This window comes from Drosophila bipectinata, chromosome 2R (genome assembly GCF_030179905.1).
Source record: "Drosophila bipectinata strain 14024-0381.07 chromosome 2R, DbipHiC1v2, whole genome shotgun sequence".
Lineage (NCBI taxonomy): Eukaryota > Metazoa > Arthropoda > Insecta > Diptera > Drosophilidae > Drosophila > Drosophila bipectinata.
This window is the reverse complement of record NC_091737.1, coordinates 310,413-324,508: the sequence shown is the minus strand read 5'-3', so window position 1 is coordinate 324,508 and position 14,096 is coordinate 310,413. Positions and strand designations below refer to the sequence as shown.

At 46.0% G+C, this 14,096-nt stretch overlaps 1 protein-coding gene across 1 annotated transcript in view; it reads right to left on the bottom strand.

Moving 5' to 3' along the window:
• The window catches only part of LOC122321159 (cell adhesion molecule Dscam2-like), a 994,286-nt gene that overhangs the window by 815,616 nt on the left and 164,574 nt on the right, over positions 1–14,096 (bottom strand). The gene's annotated exons all lie outside the window — the stretch shown is intronic.

Here is a 14,096-nt window from a genome sequence, read left to right as displayed (position 1 = left end):
ATCAGTGGAGCTGGGAAGCGCACTCGTCACCCGTTGAGGAACGTGTACGCCGTTTCGAGCCTGAGTCTGCCGATACAGACGTTATGTCGACGAGATGTCCAGGGCGTTCATAAGGATTCGCGACTGCCGATGAAGCCCTACAGCAATGTGGTGCCGAAGTTGCTCATCGGACTGGACCATGGACATTTGCGATTGCCACTTAGGACGAGGCGGTTTGCCAGAGAGGGACCGTTCGCGGCCGCAACCGAGCTTGGATGGGTTGTGTTTGGGCCAGTAAGTGGACAATCAACTACGCCGTCACCGAGGTCCTGCCTTCTAGCCGTGTCAGTGGAGGACACGATGGAAAAGATGGTGGAGGACTACGTCGAGATGGAAGGCTTTGGTGTGAAGCTCGCGCAACCGGTCGCAGCCAGCGACGACGCGCGGGCCCAAAGGATCCTCGACGACACCACGGTGAAAGTGGGGCGTCGCGACCAGACGGGATTGCTCTGGAAGGATGACCACGCTGTGCTGCCACGGAGCTACGAGATGGCACACAGACGGCTGATCAACGTCGAGAAGTTTAAGCGCAACGGGCCGTTGGCGCTAGGATACGATCGGATCATCAAGGACGTGTCCAAAGGATATGCGAGGAAATTGCAGCCGGATGAGGTCGCGGTGAAGAGCGACAAGCTATAGAATTTGCCACAATTCGGTGTCGAAACCCCGAACAAGCCCGGTGAGGTCCAGCTTGTGTTTAATGCTGCAGCCAAGGTTGGAGATCGATGTTCCCAACGATTCCTTTGGAGAGATGGTAACGACGATCGAGACCCGGATATGTACGAGGTGGGCAAAAACTTCGTGGGAGCCGACAAGGAGGCCAGACGATTTGGAGACGCGTTCGAGACGGAGAGGATACAGAGGCGGAGTATGGGAGCAGATGGGGCATTGCCAAGCGAGTGGCATTGCCATATGTCAAGCGAGTGGTGCGCCATACCCTGAAAGAAGTCGCTCAGACGGACCACGTGGAGTCCCACCATGGAGTACCTGCCTACGCTTGTAAGCCGCGAGAAGTGGTGCCAGGAAACGGAGCCCATCCGCCAGGGCGATATGGTCTTCGTCTGCGACGAGAAGAGAGTGGCGCAAGGGCATCGTGGAGGAGGTCTACAGCGGAGCTGATGGAGAACTGCTGGAAGAAGAAAATCCAGGAATTATCCGGCTCGAAGGACCAATGTTTGTACGGGGGCGTGGTTGCCGCAAAAGATTCCAGGATTAGATGAAGTGAGAAATAAAAAGGTCGGGGGCGTCTTCGGTTATACGCGTTCAGCTTTATTGGGCTGCTTACATAGAGAATACTGAACTTAAAAACTAGTACAAAAAGAGACGATCGACGACAACCAACGAGCGAGGGAGAGGGCAAAGAGGGGCGAGTGTGGATGCGCTCTTCAGCGCGGGTGCGCTCTTTAGCGCGGGTGCGCTCTTCAGCGCGGATGCGCTGTTCAGCTGAGCGGCACAACGGCCCCTCACCTAAACAAATATGTACATTAAAGGTGTACAATTTTTTTATATTTGGTGTTGCAGGAAATAAAAGGACGGAAGATGGGAGGATGGATGTTCCGAAAATTGAATTACGTGTGGTCCCTAATACCGGACAGGAGTCTAGCAGATGATCGATGGAGAGGTTTGGAGACCGATGGAGACCGCAAAACCGGCATGCCGCAGCGCGACCTTGTAGAAGGTGTTCGTGAGTTTCTAGGAAGTGTTCTATGCGTAGACGGAATTAATTATCATTTTTCGATTATTAAGTGGCCGGAAAGGTGAATTAAAAACCCTGGCCCTTTGCTCGGACGGAAAATAAGAATTAAATAAATTTTCGTAGTTATAATTATAAATACATAAATTTATAATTAATTGATTTTTTTTAATCTATTTTGTTTCGCAGCCGGGTATGCCGTCGGCACCCTGTAGGCACCTCAAAGGGGAAAAAAACAGAACCGAATCACGGATTAAATTTAAAAATTTAGCGCGGGTGCGCTCTTCAGCGCGGATGCGCTCTTCAGCTGAGCGGCACAACGGCCCCTCACCTAAACAAATATGTACATTGAAGGTGTACAATTTTTTTATATTTGGTGTTGCAGGAAATAAAAGGACGGAAGATGGGAGGATGGATGTTCCGAAAATTGAATTACGTGTGGTCCCTAATACCGGACAGGAGTCTAGCAGATGATCGATGGAGAGGTTTGGAGACCGATGGAGACCGCAAAACCGGCATGCCACAGCGCGACCTTGTAGAAGGTGTTCGTGAGTTTCTAGGATGTGTCCTATGCGTAGACGGATATATACATAGTATGCACTCGTGTTTGTTGAGTCCAAACCATTAGTGGTTTTTGTTCAGTACCAGCTTTTATAAGCCTTTTAATAACTTAGGTGTTTTTTTTTTTTACCGGTTTTTCAGAGTTTGGAAATGTCTTCGGCATCATCATAAAGCTTAGAGGCCCAGACGAGATTTGTTAGAATATATTAAGATATTTGTAATTTATTAAGCTAGGAGGAGTTAGTTAGGAAACTTTAAATTCTATATTTTAAATTTGAGGGACAGGAAAGAGATGTTTGAAAGAGTAGAGACCATTGTAGTTCGAACATAATACCCTAAAAGGGTCATGCAGTGCATATGTCGAACTACAACGGCTAAGGAATAGAGGACTAAAGTTTCGAGTCCTTCTATTAGGAATGTTAAATTTTAAGCTATAGAATTTGCCACAATTCGGTGTCGAAACCCCGAACAAGCCCGGTGAGGTCCAGCTTGTGTTTAATGCTGCAGCCAAGGTTGGAGATTGATGTTCCCAACGATTCCTTTGGAGAGATGGTAACGACGATCGAGACCCGGATATGTACGAGGTGGGCAAAAACTTCGTGGGAGCCGACAAGGAGGCCAGACGATTTGGAGACGCGTTCGAGACGGAGAGGATACAGAGGCAGAGTATGGGAGCAGATGGGGCATTGCCAAGCGAGTGGCATTGCCATATGTCAAGCGAGTGGTGCGCCATACCCTGAAAGAAGTCGCTCAGACGGACCACGTGGAGTCCCACCATGGAGTACCTGCCTACGCTTGTAAGCCGCGAGAAGTGGTGCCAGGAAACGGAGCCCATCCGCCAGGGCGATATGGTCTTCGTCTGCGACGAGAAGAGAGTGGCGCAAGGGCATCGTGGAGGAGGTCTACAGCGGAGCTGATGGAGATGGATGGAGGAGCTAATGGACTGACTATCTTGGACAATGTTGCGGCCCGTCTTTAAACTTAAAGTTTTAGATTTGAGTGAAGCCGGTCTTCACGGGGTCGGGGATGTCGACGGTCAAAACATTGTTATCGATAGTTAGGTCAGTATTATTAGGAAATGTAGTATTTTAAGTTATCGGAATTACGGGCCTACTAATAGCGGTAGTGTGAATGCCGCCGAAAAGTGCCTCATTGTTTTGTTAATTGTAGGAGGGCACACTGCGGAAAGAAGAAGAGATATATTTGAATTGTAAACTAATTTATGAATTTTATAGAATAAAACGTTCCGTTTGCCACAGCCAAGGCCTTTGAAGTACCCCTTTCTTCGGACCTACGCGTGTGGGGAGCCGTTTAAGGCAACTCCACATGAAACAAAACAACAGGAGAGAAGGTGGATACTTAAATTAATTAATTATAATTTTTCGATAATTAAATTTTCGACTTTTATTATTAAGTGGCCGGAAAGGTGAATTAAAAACCCAGGCCCTTTGCTCGAACGGAAAATAAGAATTAAATAAATTTTCGTAGTTATAATTATAAATACATAAATTTATAATTAATTGAGTTTTTTTAATCTATTTTGTTTAGCAGGCGGGTATGCCGTCGGCACCCTGTAGGTACCTCAAAGGGGAAAAAAACAGAACCGAAAAAAACAACACGGCTAGGTCGAGAATTGCAGCGACACAATCACGGATTTGTAGTGAAATGGCGGTTTATAATTTTTGGTTTAGAAAATTTAAATTTTATCGGCTATATATTTTCTGAAATTGGAGGCAGAAAATATTTGAAAATATATGGACATGCATGCAAGTAGGGCAAGGGCATGTGGGGCATATGATGGCACAGTGGAACGTCGATAAGTGGACTGTATATGTTAAATTTTACCGGTTATATATTTCCTGGAATTGAAGGCAGAAAATATATGGACATGCATGCAGGTACGGATATATGTAAGGGCATGTGGGCATATGTTGGCACAGTGGAGCTTTGATAAGTGGACTGTATAATTGGGGGAACAGAAAAGTTATGTGGTGTAAAAAATGACACTGATTGAGGAAGATAAAAAACAAATATTACGACAGCGGTAATTATAATTATGCTGTAATTATGCCTTCTTTTTGTCACCACACAATTTCACTGTCCACTTGCGAATTTTTCGCGGATTAATTGCACCAAAAAAATATGTATGTGCGTATGTATGTATGTGGATGCACATATGCCTCGACCGTTGGCAAGCGGAGAGGCCGAAAACGGCGAGGAATATGGACAGCACACAAAACGGAGACGGATGGAAAAATTTGCAGAATTTTAAGATTATTATAGATTATTAGAAAATCTCAACCTGCCCGTTGTGTCGGAAAACTCGGACTTGGAGTTGACACGGAGGGAAAAACAATCTTGCAGCAGTGTGAATGAAATTTAATGTTCGGATCACTGCTGAAGACCGGCAGAGAGATGGACGGAAAAATGTACTTATCTTTTGGCGGAACAATGCCGAGAACTGCTGGAAGAAGAAAATCCAGGAATTATCCGGCTCGAAGGACCAATGTTTGTACGGGGGCGTGGTTGCCGCAAAAGATTCCAGGATTAGATGAAGTGAGAAATAAAAAGGTCGGGGGCGTCTTCGGTTATACGCGTTCAGCTTTATTGGGCTGCTTACATAGAGAATACTGAACTTAAAAACTAGTCAAAAAAGAGACGATCGACGACAACCAACGACCGAGGGAGAGGGCAAAGAGGGGCGAGTGTGGATGCGCTCTTCAGCGCGGGTGCGCTCTTTAGCGCGGGTGCGCTCTTCAGCGCGGATGCGCTGTTCAGCTGAGCGGCAAAACGGCCCCTCACCTAAACAAATATGTACATTAAAGGTGTACAATTTTTTTATATTTGGTGTTGCAGGAAATAAAAGGACGGAAGATGGGAGGATGGATGTTCCGAAAATTGAATTACGTGTGGTCCCTAATACCGGACAGGAGTCTAGCAGATGATCGATGGAGAGGTTTGGAGACCGCAAAACCGGCATGCCGCAGCGCGACCTTGTAGAAGGTGTTCGTGAGTTTCTAGGAAGTGTTCTATGCGTAGACGGAATTAATTATCATTTTTCGATTATTAAGTGGCCGGAAAGGTGAATTAAAAACCCTGGCCCTTTGCTCGGACGGAAAATAAGAATTAAATAAATTTTCGTAGTTATAATTATAAATACATAAATTTATAATTAATTGATTTTTTTTAATCTATTTTGTTTCGCAGCCGGGTATGCCGTCGGCACCCTGTAGGTACCTCAAAGGGGAAAAAAACAGAACCGAATCACGGATTAAATTTAAAAATTTAGCGCGGGTGCGCTCTTCAGCGCGGATGCGCTCTTCAGCTGAGCGGCACAACGGCCCCTCACCTAAACAAATATGTACATTGAAGGTGTACAATTTTTTTATATTTGGTGTTGCAGGAAATAAAAGGACGGAAGATGGGAGGATGGATGTTCCGAAAATTGAATTACGTGTGGTCCCTAATACCGGACAGGAGTCTAGCAGATGATCGATGGAGAGGTTTGGAGACCGATGGAGACCGCAAAACCGGCATGCCACAGCGCGACCTTGTAGAAGGTGTTCGTGAGTTTCTAGGATGTGTCCTATGCGTAGACGGATATATACATAGTATGCACTCGTGTTTGTTGAGTCCAAACCATTAGTGGTTTTTGTTCAGTACCAGCTTTTATAAGCCTTTTAATAACTTAGGTGTTTTTTTTTTTTTACCGGTTTTTCAGAGTTTGGAAATGTCTTCGGCATCATCATAAAGCTTAGAGGCCCAGACGAGATTTGTTAGAATATATTAAGATATTTGTAATTTATTAAGCTAGGAGGAGTTAGTTAGGAAACTTTAAATTCTATATTTTAAATTTGAGGGACAGGAAAGAGATGTTTGAAAGAGTAGAGACCATTGTAGTTCGAACATAATACCCTAAAAGGGTCATGCAGTGCATATGTCGAACTACAACGGCTAAGGAATAGAGGACTAAAGTTTCGAGTCCTTCTATTAGGAATGTTAAATTTTAAGCTATAGAATTTGCCACAATTCGGTGTCGAAACCCCGAACAAGCCCGGTGAGGTCCAGCTTGTGTTTAATGCTGCAGCCAAGGTTGGAGATCGATGTTCCCAACGATTCCTTTGGAGAGATGGTAACGACGATCGAGACCCGGATATGTACGAGGTGGGCAAAAACTTCGTGGGAGCCGACAAGGAGGCCAGACGATTTGGAGACGCGTTCGAGACGGAGAGGATACAGAGGCAGAGTATGGGAGCAGATGGGGCATTGCCAAGCGAGTGGCATTGCCATATGTCAAGCGAGTGGTGCGCCATACCCTGAAAGAAGTCGCTCAGACGGACCACGTGGAGTCCCACCATGGAGTACCTGCCTACGCTTGTAAGCCGCGAGAAATGGTGCCAGGAAACGGAGCCCATCCGCCAGGGCGATATGGTCTTCGTCTGCGACGAGAAGAGAGTGGCGCAAGGGCATCGTGGAGGAGGTCTACAGCGGAGCTGATGGAGATGGATGGAGGAGCTAATGGACTGACTATCTTGGACAATGTTGCGGCCCGTCTTTAAACTTAAAGTTTTAGATTTGAGTGAAGCCGGTCTTCACGGGGTCGGGGATGTCGACGGTCAAAACATTGTTATCGATAGTTAGGTCAGTATTATTAGGAAATGTAGTATTTTAAGTTATCGGAATTACGGGCCTACTAATAGCGGTAGTGTGAATGCCGCCGAAAAGTGCCTCATTGTTTTGTTAATTGTAGGAGGGCACACTGCGGAAAGAAGAAGAGATATATTTGAATTGTAAACTAATTTATGAATTTTATAGAATAAAACGTTCCGTTTGCCACAGCCAAGGCCTTTGAAGTACCCCTTTCTTCGGACCTACGCGTGTGGGGAGCCGTTTAAGGCAACTCCACATGAAACAAAACAACAGGAGAGAAGGTGGATACTTAAATTAATTAATTATAATTTTTCGATAATTAAATTTTCGACTTTTATTATTAAGTGGCCGGAAAGGTGAATTAAAAACCCAGGCCCTTTGCTCGAACGGAAAATAAGAATTAAATAAATTTTCGTAGTTATAATTATAAATACATAAATTTATAATTAATTGAGTTTTTTTAATCTATTTTGTTTAGCAGGCGGGTATGCCGTCGGCACCCTGTAGGTACCTCAAAGGGGAAAAAAACAGAACCGAAAAAAACAACACGGCTAGGTCGAGAATTGCAGCGACACAATCACGGATTTGTAGTGAAATGGCGGTTTATAATTTTTGGTTTAGAAAATTTAAATTTTATCGGCTATATATTTTCTGAAATTGGAGGCAGAAAATATTTGAAAATATATGGACATGCATGCAAGTAGGGCAAGGGCATGTGGGGCATATGATGGCACAGTGGAACATCGATAAGTGGACTGTATATGTTAAATTTTATCGGTTATATATTTCCTGGAATTGAAGGCAGAAAATATATGGACATGCATGCAGGTACGGATATATGTAAGGGCATGTGGGCATATGTTGGCACAGTGGAGCTTTGATAAGTGGACTGTATAATTGGGGGAACAGAAAAGTTATGTGGTGTAAAAAATGACACTGATTGAGGAAGATAAAAAACAAATATTACGACAGCGGTAATTATAATTATGCTGTAATTATGCCTTCTTTTTGTCACCACACAATTTCACTGTCCACTTGCGAATTTTTCGCGGATTAATTGCACCAAAAAAATATGTATGTTTTTTTTATATACTTTATTAGTCTCAACAACAATAGTTTAACGTACTTAGCATAACATAACATAAAAAAGGGGGGGGGGGGGGGGGTTGTGGTTGGTCGGGGGTAATGGACAGTAAGGGCTTGTAGACGGACGGGACGACCGTTAGGCATTGCTTCGCCCGCAGCAGGCCCCAACTCTCCACCCTACCGCCTCTCCTGCTCGATGCTCCTGAGCCTCTGCATTAACGCTGCAGCGAAGGATGCTACTGCGTCCCACAGCATCTGGGTTTCCAGCATTGTCTCCACAAGGTTTCCTGGGTGGAGTGAGCGGCCCGCCGTCGCCTCCAGTCGGTGGCGCTCTCGTGCAAACCGGCGGCACTCGAAGACAACGTGCTTGGCGTCCTCGACTACCGATCTCCCGCACTCCGGGCACCAGTCCTCCTCCGCGTGGCCAAAACGCTTTAGGTATTGCCGGAAGCAGCCATGACCACTCAATACCTGCGTCAGGTAAAAATCGACCTGTCCGTGGCTTCGAGACACCCACCTTCTAAGATTGGGGATGAGAGTGTACGTCCATCTTCCTTTCGTCGATGAGTCCCAGCAGTCCTGCCAGGCTGTGAGCGACCTCTCCTTGGCCTCCTCCCTTGTAGATATATCAAGGGCGCCACCAGCAACCTCATAACGAGCGCGAGCTTCCTTTAGCTCCTTAAGCTCTCGAGCGCGCTCTTTCAGCGGGACCATCCCCGCGATGACCAGGATGGCGTCGTCGGAGACTGTCCTGAAGCCGGACGCCACCCTTATTGCTCCCAGCCTGTACGCTGCGTCAACTCCTCTTCTGTAGCTGGGCGTATTCATCGCCTCAGCCCAGATGGGAGCCGCGTACAGAAGTTGCGCCGAGGCAACGCTCACGAGGAGCCTTCTCCTGTTCTGCTTTGGTCCTCTGGTATTGAGGAGGATCCGGGTGAGGCCCCTGATAGTGGCTGCAGCCTTGCCCTGGATATATTCTAGGTGCTCACGGAAGGAGAGCCGGGCGTCGATCATCACCCCCAGGTATTTGATGGCCCGCTGGGAGGTTATGGCCATTCCACCAACCTGAATCGTCGCCGTTTCTAGAACCTTGCGGCTGCTGACCAGCACCGCTTCCGTCTTTTGTGGGGCTAGGCTTAGTCCCGCATTTTGGAGCCACTGTTCCATTGATTCAATCGCCTTGTTCGCCGCTCTCACCGCTTCCTCCTTATGTTTGGCCACAACTACCAACGCTACGTCGTCTGCGAAGCCGACGACGTCGCATCCCGCTGGGAGCTGCAGTCTCAGGATCCCGTCATACATGGCGTTCCACAGCAGCGGTCCCAGGACCGATCCTTGGGGCACACCTGCCGTGACGCCGTAGGTCTCCGTGCCCATGTCCGTGTCGACAAGTAGGACCCTGCAGCTGAAGTAGCTGCTGACAACGTTCATTATAGAATTGGGGACGTTGAACCGCCTTAGGGCTGCCAGGGTATTGCTCCAGTCCGCCGTGTTGAACGCGTTCCTGATGTCCAGGGTGACTATTAGGCAGTATTGCTTGGAGCCACCCTTCCACCTAGTTCCTGCTATTGCGTTTCGAGCAATTCCAACCACCGCTGCTATGGCATCCACTGTGGACCTTCCCTTCCGGAACCCGTACTGCTTTGGCGACAGCCCTCCCGCCTCCTCTATTGCGGCTTCGAGCCTCGAAGCGATCACCCTCTCGAAAACCTTGCCCGTTGTGTCCAGCAGGCAGTTTGGCCTATAGGACGACGCCTCCTCCCTTGGTTTCCCTGGTTTTTGTAGCAGCAGGAGCTTCTGCACCTTCCACCTGGTGGGAAAGGTGCCTTCGCGGATGCATCTGTTGAACAGCTGCAAATATGTATGTGCGTATGTATGTATGTGGATGCACATATGCCTCGACCGTTGGCAAGCGGAGAGGCCGAAAACGGCGAGGAATATGGACAGCACACAAAACGGAGACGGATGGAAAAATTTGCAGAATTTTAAGATTATTATAGATTATTAGAAAATCTCAACCTGCCCGTTGTGTCGGAAAACTCGGACTTGGAGTTGACACGGAGGGAAAAACAATCTTGCAGCAGTGTGAATGAAATTTAATGTTCGGATCACTGCTGAAGACCGGCAGAGAGATGGACGGAAAAATGTACTTATCTTTTGGCGGAACAATGCCGAGAACTGCTGGAAGAAGAAAATCCAGGAATTATCCGGCTCGAAGGACCAATGTTTGTACGGGGGCGTGGTTGCCGCAAAAGATTCCAGGATTAGATGAAGTGAGAAATAAAAAGGTCGGGGGCGTCTTCGGTTATACGCGTTCAGCTTTATTGGGCTGCTTACATAGAGAATACTGAACTTAAAAACTAGTACAAAAAGAGACGATCGACGACAACCAACGAGCGAGGGAGAGGGCAAAGAGGGGCGAGTGTGGATGCGCTCTTCAGCGCGGGTGCGCTCTTTAGCGCGGGTGCGCTCTTCAGCGCGGATGCGCTGTTCAGCTGAGCGGCACAACGGCCCCTCACCTAAACAAATATGTACATTAAAGGTGTACAATTTTTTTATATTTGGTGTTGCAGGAAATAAAAGGACGGAAGATGGGAGGATGGATGTTCCGAAAATTGAATTACGTGTGGTCCCTAATACCGGACAGGAGTCTAGCAGATGATCGATGGAGAGGTTTGGAGACCGCAAAACCGCCATGCCGCAGCGCGACCTTGTAGAAGGTGTTCGTGAGTTTCTAGGAAGTGTTCTATGCGTAGACGGAATTAATTATCATTTTTCGATTATTAAGTGGCCGGAAAGGTGAATTAAAAACCCTGGCCCTTTGCTCGGACGGAAAATAAGAATTAAATAAATTTTCGTAGTTATAATTATAAATACATAAATTTATAATTAATTGATTTTTTTTAATCTATTTTGTTTCGCAGCCGGGTATGCCGTCGGCACCCTGTAGGTACCTCAAAGGGGAAAAAAACAGAACCGAATCACGGATTAAATTTAAAAATTTAGCGCGGGTGCGCTCTTCAGCGCGGATGCGCTCTTCAGCTGAGCGGCACAACGGCCCCTCACCTAAACAAATATGTACATTGAAGGTGTACAATTTTTTTATATTTGGTGTTGCAGGAAATAAAAGGACGGAAGATGGGAGGATGGATGTTCCGAAAATTGAATTACGTGTGGTCCCTAATACCGGACAGGAGTCTAGCAGATGATCGATGGAGAGGTTTGGAGACCGATGGAGACCGCAAAACCGGCATGCCACAGCGCGACCTTGTAGAAGGTGTTCGTGAGTTTCTAGGATGTGTCCTATGCGTAGACGGATATATACATAGTATGCACTCGTGTTTGTTGAGTCCAAACCATTAGTGGTTTTTGTTCAGTACCAGCTTTTATAAGCCTTTTAATAACTTAGGTGTTTTTTTTTTTTACCGGTTTTTCAGAGTTTGGAAATGTCTTCGGCATCATCATAAAGCTTAGAGGCCCAGACGAGATTTGTTAGAATATATTAAGATATTTGTAATTTATTAAGCTAGGAGGAGTTAGTTAGGAAACTTTAAATTCTATATTTTAAATTTGAGGGACAGGAAAGAGATGTTTGAAAGAGTAGAGACCATTGTAGTTCGAACATAATACCCTAAAAGGGTCATGCAGTGCATATGTCGAACTACAACGGCTAAGGAATAGAGGACTAAAGTTTCGAGTCCTTCTATTAGGAATGTTAAATTTTAAGCTATAGAATTTGCCACAATTCGGTGTCGAAACCCCGAACAAGCCCGGTGAGGTCCAGCTTGTGTTTAATGCTGCAGCCAAGGTTGGAGATTGATGTTCCCAACGATTCCTTTGGAGAGATGGTAACGACGATCGAGACCCGGATATGTACGAGGTGGGCAAAAACTTCGTGGGAGCCGACAAGGAGGCCAGACGATTTGGAGACGCGTTCGAGACGGAGAGGATACAGAGGCAGAGTATGGGAGCAGATGGGGCATTGCCAAGCGAGTGGCATTGCCATATGTCAAGCGAGTGGTGCGCCATACCCTGAAAGAAGTCGCTCAGACGGACCACGTGGAGTCCCACCATGGAGTACCTGCCTACGCTTGTAAGCCGCGAGAAGTGGTGCCAGGAAACGGAGCCCATCCGCCAGGGCGATATGGTCTTCGTCTGCGACGAGAAGAGAGTGGCGCAAGGGCATCGTGGAGGAGGTCTACAGCGGAGCTGATGGAGATGGATGGAGGAGCTAATGGACTGACTATCTTGGACAATGTTGCGGCCCGTCTTTAAACTTAAAGTTTTAGATTTGAGTGAAGCCGGTCTTCACGGGGTCGGGGATGTCGACGGTCAAAACATTGTTATCGATAGTTAGGTCAGTATTATTAGGAAATGTAGTATTTTAAGTTATCGGAATTACGGGCCTACTAATAGCGGTAGTGTGAATGCCGCCGAAAAGTGCCTCATTGTTTTGTTAATTGTAGGAGGGCACACTGCGGAAAGAAGAAGAGATATATTTGAATTGTAAACTAATTTATGAATTTTATAGAATAAAACGTTCCGTTTGCCACAGCCAAGGCCTTTGAAGTACCCCTTTCTTCGGACCTACGCGTGTGGGGAGCCGTTTAAGGCAACTCCACATGAAACAAAACAACAGGAGAGAAGGTGGATACTTAAATTAATTAATTATAATTTTTCGATAATTAAATTTTCGACTTTTATTATTAAAGTGGCCGGAAAGGTGAATTAAAAACCCAGGCCCTTTGCTCGAACGGAAAATAAGAATTAAATAAATTTTCGTAGTTATAATTATAAATACATAAATTTATAATTAATTGAGTTTTTTTAATCTATTTTGTTTAGCAGGCGGGTATGCCGTCGGCACCCTGTAGGTACCTCAAAGGGGAAAAAAACAGAACCGAAAAAAACAACACGGCTAGGTCGAGAATTGCAGCGACACAATCACGGATTTGTAGTGAAATGGCGGTTTATAATTTTTGGTTTAGAAAATTTAAATTTTATCGGCTATATATTTTCTGAAATTGGAGGCAGAAAATATTTGAAAATATATGGACATGCATGCAAGTAGGGCAAGGGCATGTGGGGCATATGATGGCACAGTGGAACGTCGATAAGTGGACTGTATATGTTAAATTTTATCGGTTATATATTTCCTGGAATTGAAGGCAGAAAATATATGGACATGCATGCAGGTACGGATATATGTAAGGGCATGTGGGCATATGTTGGCACAGTGGAGCTTTGATAAGTGGACTGTATAATTGGGGGAACAGAAAAGTTATGTGGTGTAAAAAATGACACTGATTGAGGAAGATAAAAAACAAATATTACGACAGCGGTAATTATAATTATGCTGTAATTATGCCTTCTTTTTGTCACCACACAATTTCACTGTCCACTTGCGAATTTTTCGCGGATTAATTGCACCAAAAAAATATGTATGTGCGTATGTATGTATGTGGATGCACATATGCCTCGACCGTTGGCAAGCGGAGAGGCCGAAAACGGCGAGGAATATGGACAGCACACAAAACGGAGACGGATGGAAAAATTTGCAGAATTTTAAGATTATTATAGATTATTAGAAAATCTCAACCTGCCCGTTGTGTCGGAAAACTCGGACTTGGAGTTGACACGGAGGGAAAAACAATCTTGCAGCAGTGTGAATGAAATTTAATGTTCGGATCACTGCTGAAGACCGGCAGAGAGATGGACGGAAAAATGTACTTATCTTTTGGCGGAACAATGCCGAGAACTGCTGGAAGAAGAAAATCCAGGAATTATCCGGCTCGAAGGACCAATGTTTGTACGGGGGCGTGGTTGCCGCAAAAGATTCCAGGATTAGATGAAGTGAGAAATAAAAAGGTCGGGGGCGTCTTCGGTTATACGCGTTCAGCTTTATTGGGCTGCTTACATAGAGAATACTGAACTTAAAAACTAGTACAAAAAGAGACGATCGACGACAACCAACGAGCGAGGGAGAGGGCAAAGAGGGGCGAGTGTGGATGCGCTCTTCAGCGCGGGTGCGCTCTTTAGCGCGGGTGCGCTCTTCAGCGCGGATGCG